The sequence below is a fragment of the Neophocaena asiaeorientalis genome, unplaced genomic scaffold, assembly GCF_003031525.2.
Source record: "Neophocaena asiaeorientalis asiaeorientalis breed wild unplaced genomic scaffold, Neophocaena_asiaeorientalis_V1.1 scaffold14, whole genome shotgun sequence".
NCBI classification, from domain to species: domain Eukaryota; kingdom Metazoa; phylum Chordata; class Mammalia; order Artiodactyla; family Phocoenidae; genus Neophocaena; species Neophocaena asiaeorientalis.
The window spans coordinates 13,529,534-13,541,212 of record NW_020175192.1 but is presented as its reverse complement, the minus strand read 5'-3'; the positions used below and the strand labels follow the sequence as shown (position 1 = coordinate 13,541,212).

General features: G+C 44.2%; 1 long non-coding RNA gene across 1 annotated transcript; it reads left to right on the top strand.

The window, feature by feature from the left end:
* Positions 1-673: 673 nt before the first annotated feature.
* On the top strand, positions 674-11,270 carry LOC112413222 (uncharacterized). Its single transcript, XR_003005923.1, has 5 exons — positions 674-753; positions 1,240-1,347; positions 2,503-2,653; positions 9,516-9,574; positions 11,046-11,270. It is a non-coding gene; the product is annotated as an uncharacterized LOC112413222 (long non-coding RNA).
* The last annotated feature ends 409 nt before the right edge of the window (positions 11,271-11,679 follow it).

Genomic DNA, 11,679 nt, shown 5'->3' with positions numbered 1-11,679 from the left:
CATATGAACAGCATAACATTTGATAAAGAGTATCTGCATTGTCACTATTTTAATATAAAAATGTAACTGAAATTTAAAATTTTTTACCTAAGAGTTTTTCAGGGCAATTAAAAATTGCATATGTACTTACATACACAAACATCATATATGTGTGTGTGTGTATATATATATATATATATATATGGTCTTTTCTTTCTAATTTCTATTTCTATTGTTTGGGATTAGAAACTGTCATAAGAACACAACATGAGTTCTACCTCCTTAATATATTTCAAAGTGCACAATAGCATATTGTTAACGAGGGGCACTATGTTACACCACAGATCTCTAGAACTCATTCCTCTTGTATGAATAACTTCTTACCTGTTGAACAACAACCCACCATTTCCCCCTCCCTCCCTCCCGAAGAAGCCACATGTGTAAGAGGGCAGGGCCTCTAGGAAGTTGGATCCCTGAATGACTGTGTGGAGCAGACCCAGCCCCACCTACTCATCACTATCTTCTGACTCAAGTTAGACTATTGTGTGAGGAAAGAAAAAACTTCCATTACGTTAACTGAAATGTTAGGGTTTATTTGCTTCAGCAGTTAATATCCTTGAACCAATATACACTTTCCTCCTTCTACACCCTTGCTTCTCAATTATTTCTGGATATATTTTCTGGATATAGTTGCTGGATCTGGATAGTCATAGAGTGACACGGAGCAGAGGATGAGGACGGCAAGCCGTGGAAAAGTGTGTGGGAATTCTGCAGGTAGGATGATGGTGCTTAGATGACCTCTCAAATCACCACCCTGAGGGTAGGGACACAAAGTCCCATTTTCTAGTTTGAACAGCCCATGAAGGTTTTGAGTAATGCAGTAGGCACAGTTATGAAGTATCTTCTTTAAGTATCAAAAAATACATAAATATATATACACACACATATATATATAAAATTTTTAGAGTAATAAGAAAATAATGGCCTCATTTACTGAGCACTTACTATGTGCCAGGCACTTTAGAGGGCTTCTGCTTCATGAAGTGAAGACTGAGGATGCAATGTGGCCAGGAATGCCTTGGTACATTTTATCAATGTGACTTTATCATCACTGTTGGTAATGGGAACTCTGCCCTCATTCAGTGTGTGTTTTCTGCCAATCCTTGGTTTTTGGTGATTCAAGAGTTTTAATTTTTTAGTGTTGAAACAAGACATCTCTTGAAGTGTGTGGCCCACTCCAGAGATGTGCTCCTTCCCCAGGACCCTCCTCTTTGGACTCCAGGGTCCATCAGCCGGGGAAGAACTAGATGGTTCAAATCAGATGGATCAAATAGGATACCCCTCGAAAGACAAGATCAACCTCTGAGGGTAAGACAACAATCGATAATTCAGGAATATCTTTTCAGCAAGTGAAATGTTGTTTAGATTATCTTTATCATCTGATATTTAAATAACAGCAATGGTAATACATTATTTATGAGTAATGTTGGACAGATTACAAATAGCTTTATTGTAAACTATCTCATTCGTCAAAAATCATTCACTATATATTCAGGAAAAATACAAGGAAAAGCAAATTATAGTGTACTGGCCTAGAAAAAAGTCAAAGAAAAAATTTAGATTCCTATAACAAAAGAAACCAACACTAATAGATGTATTTTGCATTTAGTCCACCTAAAAGGTACCCCTTAAAAAATATAATTTCTGTTGTATTTTTAGGTTTAATTACATTTTTAGATGCAGTAGTGGGAAAGTGCTCAAAGTATTCTCTCTGCTTCTACTCTTTCCCCTTCAACCCAGCCTCTATACTGCAGTCCGAGTGGTCTGTTTAAAATGTAAATAAGACCAGGTCAACGCCCTGCTTAAAACCTCTCAGTGGCTTTTTCCTTTTACCTGAAGTAAAATCCAAATCTTTTTTATCTGAATGATCAGGATGCTGGCTTCTCTCCAACTTCTTGTCATTCCACCCTTTTCTCTGCTCCCAAGAATTTTGTTCAGCCACACCAGGCCTTCCTTTAGTTGCTCAAACACACTGAATTATTTCTGACCTCATAACCCTTTGCCCAGGCTGATCCCTCAACACTGAAGCCCTTCTCTGCCGACTTGAAATGGCCAAACCCATCTCATGTTAACATCACCTCTCGATATTAGGCATTCTGTGAGCTCCTGTAGGTAAATTAGGTGCCCATTGCCAGATTTTCAGTTACAGTGACATATCTTACACAGCACCGTGCCACATGGGAAGCATTACCTGATCAGTAGACTATATTGTCCCACTAGACCAGGATGTGTGGGCAGTGACAGTATCTGTCTCACTCAGTGCCATGGCCACAGCATTGAGCACAGTGCAGGCCCACAGTAGATGCTCGATAATATATGTTTTTCAATTGTGGTAAAATACACCTAACATAACCTTTATCATCTTCACCACTTTTCCGTGTGCAGTCGAGCGGCATTAAGTACATTCACATTATTGTATTATCATCACCACCATCCATCCACGGAACTCTTTTCATCTTGCAGGTGTGCTCAGTAATGTTTGTACGAAGAAGAGATGAGAGGTCCTTGGTCCCGTTTGTAAAGTGAAGAATCCTTTGCCATGGAAAATAATCTGTCTCCCAATTTAACCATTAGAGAAGTTCAGACTTTAACATATTTGATTTTTATAAATAAGGTAAGTGATGGACACAAAAGAGCTCTAGAAATACTTGAAGACATGGGCTTGGGAGAATGAAGTATTGAATAATACCGATAGATCTAAGTGAAAAGGCTGAAAAAAAGTGAGTAAGAAAGGAGGTAAATAACACAGAAATAGGATGTACATTTAAACTAGCTTTAGCCTCTGGGTACAGTAAGATCTTTTACAGATGAATGCTCGTGTAGATGGTGCATTTCCTTCTAACATGGGCTCTCAGAGGAGTGTGTGGCCATTTGATTATATAAAAAAGGAATTGGAAGACAAGAAACCACCCAAGAGGTGGCTTGTATCTGGGAGGAATCATTTAGGTTTGATTCCTATGAGGTACTTCCAAAGCTACGAGACTTAAAACTCACTAATTGACTTGGAACTCTTGTTGTCAGACAAAATCCTGGGGTGTGTGTGTGTGTGTGTGTGTGTGTGTGTGTTCAGAGTATTCTGCTAGGAGTTTGGGGGCTTGTGGAGGAGGAAAACATGTATCTATCCTAAAAAGAAGATTTTCAATGTAATAAAACAGAAAAGAGTCAAAGCAAATTAGAGGCTGTAGAGCAGATATGTACAGATAATTATATACTTATGGGGTGTACATAATCACTAATTAAAATAAGAGCTGAGGGAGACTGAAGTAATGTGGTCTAACCACAGGCAGGTCTAATGGAAGACTGTCTCCCAAAACACAGTGATTTAATGTCTATATAAACACTTTTCTGAACTAAGACAATTAGCATGAATGTAACTCAAATCTACATAAGTTACAAGTGAATCCTTCAGAACTAACATTAAGCTCATATAAATCATTACATCTGAAATACTTCCTAACAAAGAATTCTTACAAGAGACCTTTAGGAAGGTGACCAGGTATTCAGCCAGGTCAGTTTTTTAGCCTTTGAAGGATTTACCATTCCTTAAATCAAAACCTAACCATAAATGGAAATTAAAGACAAGCTCCTCCCAACCCAAAAGAAGCACTAAAAGTAAATGAACCGGCTGTACATCTCTAGGAGGTGTGTTCTCAAGGTGAGCATTTCTCATGACAAGATACTTTCAGAAGGCAGCGCGGTCCTGAAGTGCTGAGCTCGGCAGAACTTGTCTGTTCCCATCAGTTAGCACAGCATCATCTGGCTACTGCTCTGCGTATTGATGTTGTGTAAACGCGCTTATGTAAGGAAAGGAGAAACAAATATACAACCAATGCAGCGCTGGCTACTAGTATGCATGTTTTGGATTGTGCTTTATATACAACACAAAATCCTCCCTCAATAAATTTGTACAATAAGTTGCAAGCTCTTTGGAGAGCAGCATCAAAATACACAATATGGATATGCATTTATTTCATCTTCTTTAACTGGATCATCACTTCCTATTACAGGGATCCATCTGTGTTCCAACTAGACACTAATGGTGTATGCTAATGGGACACCTGGTTGATTTTTTTTTTTTTTGCCTCCAAAACAAAATTATCTGTGTTTGTGTGAAAGCCGTGACTTCTCTTTATTAGCAGCACAGTTGGAGTTGATTGTCCGAAGTAGCCCCCTTCTGTAGTCTCTTCTACCCAGAAATGTCCAGACACATCCTGGTTGCTATTACGAACCTTGGCTCTAGGTTTGAATCTAGGCTGTACCTCTTATTAACTGTGCAACTTTGAATAAGTTACTTAATAAGTTTTCTCATTAGTAAAATGTGGATAACAGTGCCTATCTCAAAAAACTGTTTAGCAAATGAAAGGAGATAATGCACAAGCATGTGGCACATAGTAGCTAATAAATGGCAGCCACTATGATAATGGACCACCCGATTGCATTTGATGATGTGCAAGCAAGGCTGTGTGGTCCACTTAGGGGAACACTCTGAAGGTACCCGTCACAAACACGAGCAGAGGCAGCCACCCAACCACAGTGCTGCCTTCAGGAGGTCAAAGGCCTCCTGTCGTGGTCTGAGCACGGGTTGGAAAAGAATTTCCCGACACAAGGCACAAAGTAAGGGAGATAGAGTTTATTAAAGAGAAGGGTCACTGAAAGAACAGCGGGCTGACTTCCTGGTAGCCAGGGAAAGTCGACAATGAGCATGGGTTGCTTGTCTATTTTCACAGCCAGGGAACCTGTAAGGCATCTGCTGACTGGCCAGAGGGTGTATACTTTCAGTGTGCTGAGCAGGAGAAAAACACGGCAAATGTCTTTCCTTATATGGGATGGGAAAGGGACAGGGCATGCTGCTTGGGAGGGCTCTGGGACATTGCAGTGGTCACAGTGTGACAGAGTGATAGGAGCCCTGTAACTCTTTGTTCAGGCAATATCGTCCCTTTGAGTTTATCTTGTTCTTTGTCCTTGGAGCACACCACATTCCCCCCTCTCTTTATTTACAGGGCCAATTCTTTGGCCCTATTGGATACCCTGCTCATGTCTACCTACCTGCCTAGCTCCTTCTCTGGCATTCAGGAACCCTTTTTGTAAGGAGAAGGGGCGACAATCTCTCTGGCTGCTTCCTGCTGGGCAGGGGTGTCGTAGGGGCCCTGGGTCCCAATGCCCATTCTCTGTCAGGGTATATTTACAGAGGGGATGAGAGCCCACAGAATGATAAGGCGGCTTGTTCCAATGTAGTCCATGTGCCAACTGGCTGGTACCCTTGTTATAGCACCAACTGGAATTAAATCTTTTGAACCTGTTGGGAGATGAACTTAGACAATGTGTTAATAATGCAGGGGTCAAACAACGAAACAAAGGCTATCAGGATTAATGGTCCCAACAAGGGCAATAGCCATGTCCATATCTGGATCCCCAGAGAGGAGACGAGGCTAGAAAGCCAGCTGGGGCCCTGTCCTGCTCTCTCTTTTAAATCTTCTATTAATTTGATGTTTTTCTTTAGAATCTGAAGGTCTTCTTCAATGTGGCCAGAGGTATTAATATAGAAGCAGCATGTCTCATTTAGTAGGGCAGAGACACCCCCCACCTCAGCTGTTATAACATTAAGGGCCCTCCTATTTTGTAAAACCCCCTCAGCCAGAGAGCCTAGGGCTGACTGCTGTTCCTCCGTGGCTGCTACCGTAGCCTTCCAAGGTTCCTGGACCGTGATGGTGAGATGGAGAACACTCCTCTCTAAGGGGTATGCCTGCAAACCAGAAGAGCCCTCTAAAGACGCTATGTATTATTTTGGGGCAATCAAGAATTGGGTTATCATAAGCATGTCCCCCTTAATCAGTGGTTTGTTTTTGTCTCTCCCGGGCAGGTCTTAAGGCCTCCTCGAGGAAGGACGCAAGGTTGGGAATGCCTCCTGAGGAAGCTAAATCCTTTGTAGTCTTAATGGTAGCCTCTGGGACCGCAGCACTAATTGTGCAGGAGCCCCTCCAAAGTGTGGGAAGATCCAGATGGACCCCGTTACCACATAGAGATGAAAATCCAGTGCCCCTTAAGGATTCCCCTGCTGTGGGTCCCCAGAGCCAAGCCCTGACCTTTCGGTAGTTTTCCTCTGGAAATAGACTGGGGTCCCATGGCCTAGGATTATATTGGGCAGGCCAAACTCCGAGGAAGTAATCATCTATACATAAAGGGGAGAATTCGGGCTCTGAGTGGTGATGAGTGTGACGGGGGATTGGCATAACAACTTTCTGAGTCTGGCTGAATTATGTTATATTTTGGAGGAGAACCTTGCTGGGAGGTTAAACTAAGTAAGTGTCCGGTGCTCACACTGACCCCCGCGTATTTAGTTCGCAGGGCTGAGCTGTTCATGGGGATACGGTCTTCATTAATGTATTTATTAGTTGCATCTGTCCTTGAATTTCCCCAACACAAAGTGAAATGACCTTCATGTACATTATATTTATTTTCCTCTGACCAGGGATCCCACTCCAGGCTAGTCTGATTAAAATTGAGGGTGTAGTTACACAGAGAGTCATTAAACCAGCCCCAAATGGGTCCCCAACCATCCGGGTTTTGGAGACAGAGCTGTGCCTCGTCTTGCCCAAGCTTGGGCTAATGCCCATATCCTGTTCTTCTCTTCATGAGTACAACAGGTGGTCAGGACTACACATGAATGTCTCACCAGGTCAGGTCAAAGGCTATAGTGAGGGCCTGAAATTCCTTAATAAAAGTGGTGGGATCCTGACGGAAGGAACCTAACTTGTTTTGAATTTGGGAAATGTCAGACATGGGAAAGGGAACATGGACTCCAATAGTGCCCATGTCTCCATTTACTACTTCCCTTAATGGAAGCATATTAGAATCTGTTTCCTTGCGTTGGGCAGTCCACGACCTTGTGTGGGGAGGGGAGAGGGGGCTTTCTCCCTGATAAGGGGGTGACTGATGGGGAGCTGTGGGTTGAGGGGGGGCAGGGGCTGAAGCAATGAGGGTTGATGGGGTGGGGGACAGGAAAGGTCGAGTAGAGGGTCGTCTAGGAGATCTGATGGAGAGGGAGACAGAGAGGGTCGGGGGGGATAAGGCGGCAACAGAAAGACAGAAAGACACAGGCGGCATGTGTCCGGATTCTGACTAAGGGCCAATCCGGATCTGACAAAGATCCGGATTCTGACTAAGGGCCATAAAGGTCTGGACATAAGGAACCTCTGAGTCCTTTCCTTGTTCCCGGCAAAAGAGATGAAGTTGGAGGATCGTGTTATAATTTAGTGTTCCATTAAGAGGCCATTGTTCTTGGTCCCCCACTTTATACTGGGGCCAAGCTGTGTTACAAAAGAAAATGAGCCTCTTCTTTTTGAGATTTTCAGGGTCAAATTTTTTCCACTTCCTGAGGATACAGCCGAGGGGTGAGTCTGAGGGAGGCTCCCGAGACGAACCAGAACCCATTCTTAGCCTGTACGCCGTAGAATGGGCGTACTGAGGGTCACCGACTGGTGACCTCTCCGTGCGACTAAGGCACAAAATGGGCCGACTGTCCCAACAATCGCATCCGACCGTGAGAGGTGACCCCTGAGCGTGCGACTAAGGCACAAACCGTGCGACTAAGGAACCGTGCAACTCGAGCAGAGAAAGGAAAGAAAAAGATTCCCGGGACCCACCGGGTGGCTCACCGTTTGGCGATTCCCTGAAACGTGAAAAGCACTCCTGGGATGGCTCAGAGGCAACGCCTAGGCTCCTGTAAGTCAATCCGGACCGAGAAAAAGGTGAAAGTAACAGAGGAGACAGGCTGAGGAATCTGCCTCGTAGTCCTGCCAGGAAGGCGGCGGCCAAGGGGAGGGGGCTCAGTGTTCTGCATGAACCAATATGTGCCTCACGGTGCACGGAAGTTGCCTTGCTGGGGGCAGATGCTCTAACAGCCTGGTCTGTTCTGAGACCCCCTTATCCTTCACGGGAATCTTCAAGCGGCAGACGCCCTGATGGCTTTTAAATGCCTGACCCGTGCCCGCACGATACCAATCGGCCCAGTCTGCAGTCAGAAGGAAGACAGAGGGACCCTCACCCGTTCTGGGCGGCAGTTACTGGGGCGAAGTGAGCCGTGGGGCCTTCGGAACACACCGGGGTGTGGCTCTGGCCAGAGTCCTCTGTTGTTTCCCCGGCAACTTGCCTGTTCACAGAGGGTCCCACGGAATGAGGAGAGGAGGTGGGGGAGGAGATCCCCCCAGGAGATATTCCTGTATGGGCCACCAAAATGTCGTGGTCCAAGCACGGGTTGGAAAAGAATTTCCAGACACAGGGCAGAATGTAAGGAAGATAGAGTTTATTAAAGAGAAGGGTCGCTGCAAGAACAGCGGGCCGACTTCCTGGTAGCCTGGGAAAGTTGACAGTGAGCATGGGTTGCTTGCCTGTTTTTACAGCCAGGGAACCTGTAAGTCATCTGCTGACTGGGCAGAGTATGTACACTTTCAGTGTGCTGAGTGGGAGAAAAACACGGCAAATGTCTTTCCTTATATGGGATGGGAAAGGGACAGGGCATGCTGCTTGGGAGGGCTCTGGGACATTGCAGTGGTCACATTGTAACAGTGATGGGTCCTGTAACTCTTTGTTCTGGCAATATTGGCCCTTTGAGTTTACCTGTTCTTTGTCCTTGGAGCTCACCACACCTCTCTGCTACTTGCCAGGACTACATTAGTGTGTAACATCATCTTTTTTATTTATTGAGGTATATTGATTTACAATATTATATTAGTTTCAGGTATACAAGTTAGTGATTTGGTACTTTTATAGATTATACTCTGTTTAAAGTTATCATAAAATATTGGCTATATTCCCTGTGCTGTACATTACATCCTTGTATCTTACTTCTTTTATACCTAATAGTTTGTACCTCTTGCCCCTCCCCCATCCCTCTCCCCTCTCAAACCACTGATTTGTTCTCTGTATCTGTGAGTCTGTTTCTGTTTTGTTATATTCATTCATTTGTTTTATTTTTTTAGATTCCACATGTAAGTGTCTTTCTCTGTCTGACTTATTTTGCTGAGGTCCAGGTCCATCCACATGGTTGCAAGTGGCAAAATTTCATTCTTTTTTGTGGCCGAGTAATAGTCCGTTGTATACACATACCACATCTTCTTTATCCATTCATCTGTGGACGGACACTTAGGTTGCTTCCATATCTTGACTATCGTAAATAATGCTGCTGTGAACATTGGGGTGCATGTATCTTTCAAATTAGTGTTTTCATTTTCTTTAGTTAAATACCCAGAAATGGAATTACTGGATCATATGGTAGTTCTATTTTTAATTTTTCTTTATGCACCCTGCACTGGACTTCACTGCCTTGGCCCCTGACACTAGGGGAGGAAATCATCCCTGGGTGGAAAGCATGGAGGGTCCCTGTGCCCCTGATTGGCATGTGTACCGTGGGTCAGAACTAACTTGATGATAATACCTCCCCTCTTTCCCCTTCTTTCTCACTCATACCTTTCTCCTAGAGCCCTCTTGTCTGCTGTCCTGCAGGATACCTGGGAGCTCAGCTCTTATATTTGATCAGGTAAACAATGGGTGTTAATCACACCCCTAACCCACACATAAATAAATTGGTGGGAGGCCTTGTTTCTTGTATTTGTCTAGTTTGCTTCCTGGGAAACAATGGCTCTCTCCTTTATCCAGCACTAACTAATTTCCGGAGTCACTGCTGTTATGATAATCTGTGCTGTCCACGACACTGTATGGCTGGCCAACCACTTACACTTTCACTGCCAGTCTCTCACAAGGACAGGCTATGATAAAAAGAAAATATCCAGGGAGATCACTTTTTCTAGCTGTCCTGTTATTGGTGAAAAAAATACTTGCTTTCCTATGCTTTCTAAAATCACACACAGACTTATTTTATTTAAACATACAGATTTTTTTTTATTTTAACAAAGATCCTATTTCAGTGGATAAAACATAGTTTAATCGACTCCTGTTCATCCCATTGGAGAGGGAGGGATTCCTGCCCAAGGGTTCCTGGGATAGCCAAACATGACACCAACACTGGACAGATGAGATCCACAGCCGTGCATCACAGCCCAGGAGAGGACACTGCATGCCATGCAGAGCCACCCAGGAACAAAGTGAACCTGTAGTATCAAGAGAGTGAGGTGACATCTGGTTCCTTTGGAGGATGTGATTGGCCTGTTTGAATAATTCTACTAGCTGGCAGGGAACTGAAACTCACTACTCCAGGTTAAGTAGGATCTGCCTTTGGTTTCCTTGATTTGGAGGCTTATTTGGCTGGGACCTCATCCATGGGAGCAGAGTGGGGAGGGGAACTTCCTATTAGGACATTCAGGGCCCTCCCAATCTCACCACATATGAAGGCAACAGAGAATATTTCATTTTAATAATTAATCATTAAATTAATTATTAAATTTAACTTAATTTTAAATCTAACACCAGACATGTGAACCTCGTGAACCTCTCATTCTCTTGGTGTATAAAACCAGAGCAGGTAAAAAGACTTTTTCCCCTACAAACTACCCAAGGCTAGGACAAGGCAATACTGTGAGAAAGAAGCAATTATTTGGTATCTTCAGGATACCATAGAGATAAATGAAATGAGACATTTTATTTCCTTTCCTGAAATATGTATACCGTTCTACTCCTACCACCTAGCTTCCAGTCATTGATTAAGAGGGGAGGGAGATAAGTTTATCTGTTTCCCAATTTAGATCCCCTCTCAAAACAACAGAATGATTCGTAATTTTCTTATGTACTCTGTAGCCACTGCTTCACAACCTCTCTCCCACCCATTGTTGGAAAACGATTTTCTTTTCTTACATATTTCATGGCACACCTATTTATGTTTATATTATTAATATCTATATTTTGGACAACATTATAAAGCCTTGGAAAGTCAGTGCATGCTCTGTACTTTGCAAAGGTAATTATCAGAAGGATAAGAATAAAGGAGTGGCCTCCACCTGCTTGCCTCTGCCACCTTGGGTTTGACGTCATTAACACCGCTGCCCCTTTGTCAGGCACTGCGGGTGTTGTGATTGGGAGACAGAGTGTGCTTCCATGAACACAGGATGTGCAGGAGGCATATTGGATTCCTTTGCCTTCAGCGTAACAGAGGAGGTGGCCCCAAACACCATGGGAAGGCTCCTGATGCTGACCTGGGGGTGATCCCCATCTCCCTGGAGCTCCGTGGCCTCTGGGCTTGGCCTCAAACACAGGTAAGTCCCTTATGTTCCCCAGCTGGGATGGCCTGGGTTCAACTGTAAGCCTCCACTGATGGTCTTGGGGGCTAAACAAGGTTTTTCCAGTGAGCAGAGCCATCTCCTGCAACTGAAGGGGACACAGCTGAAGGTGAAAAGAGTGGACAGTGTCTACTTTCAGGTGGCGCTGTTGTGTGTCTTGACTGTGGATGGCTATCTTTACAAACTTCAAGGGAAGCTGCCTGGTTAGCTCCAAGGTCTTTGTAGGCCCGGGCCTCTTTCCCGGGTGTCTCGCTACACCTGGCGCGCCCCTTGCAACTGGTTGGGCCAGGAGCATAGCATCAGGTTAATGAGAGGCAGGGGCTGGTGGATCCCGGTCACCATTTGCACTTGGCGTGTCCGTGGATCACTTCTCTTTTTGCTGGTCTGGTTGAAGTCTCTCTGAAAGATCAAT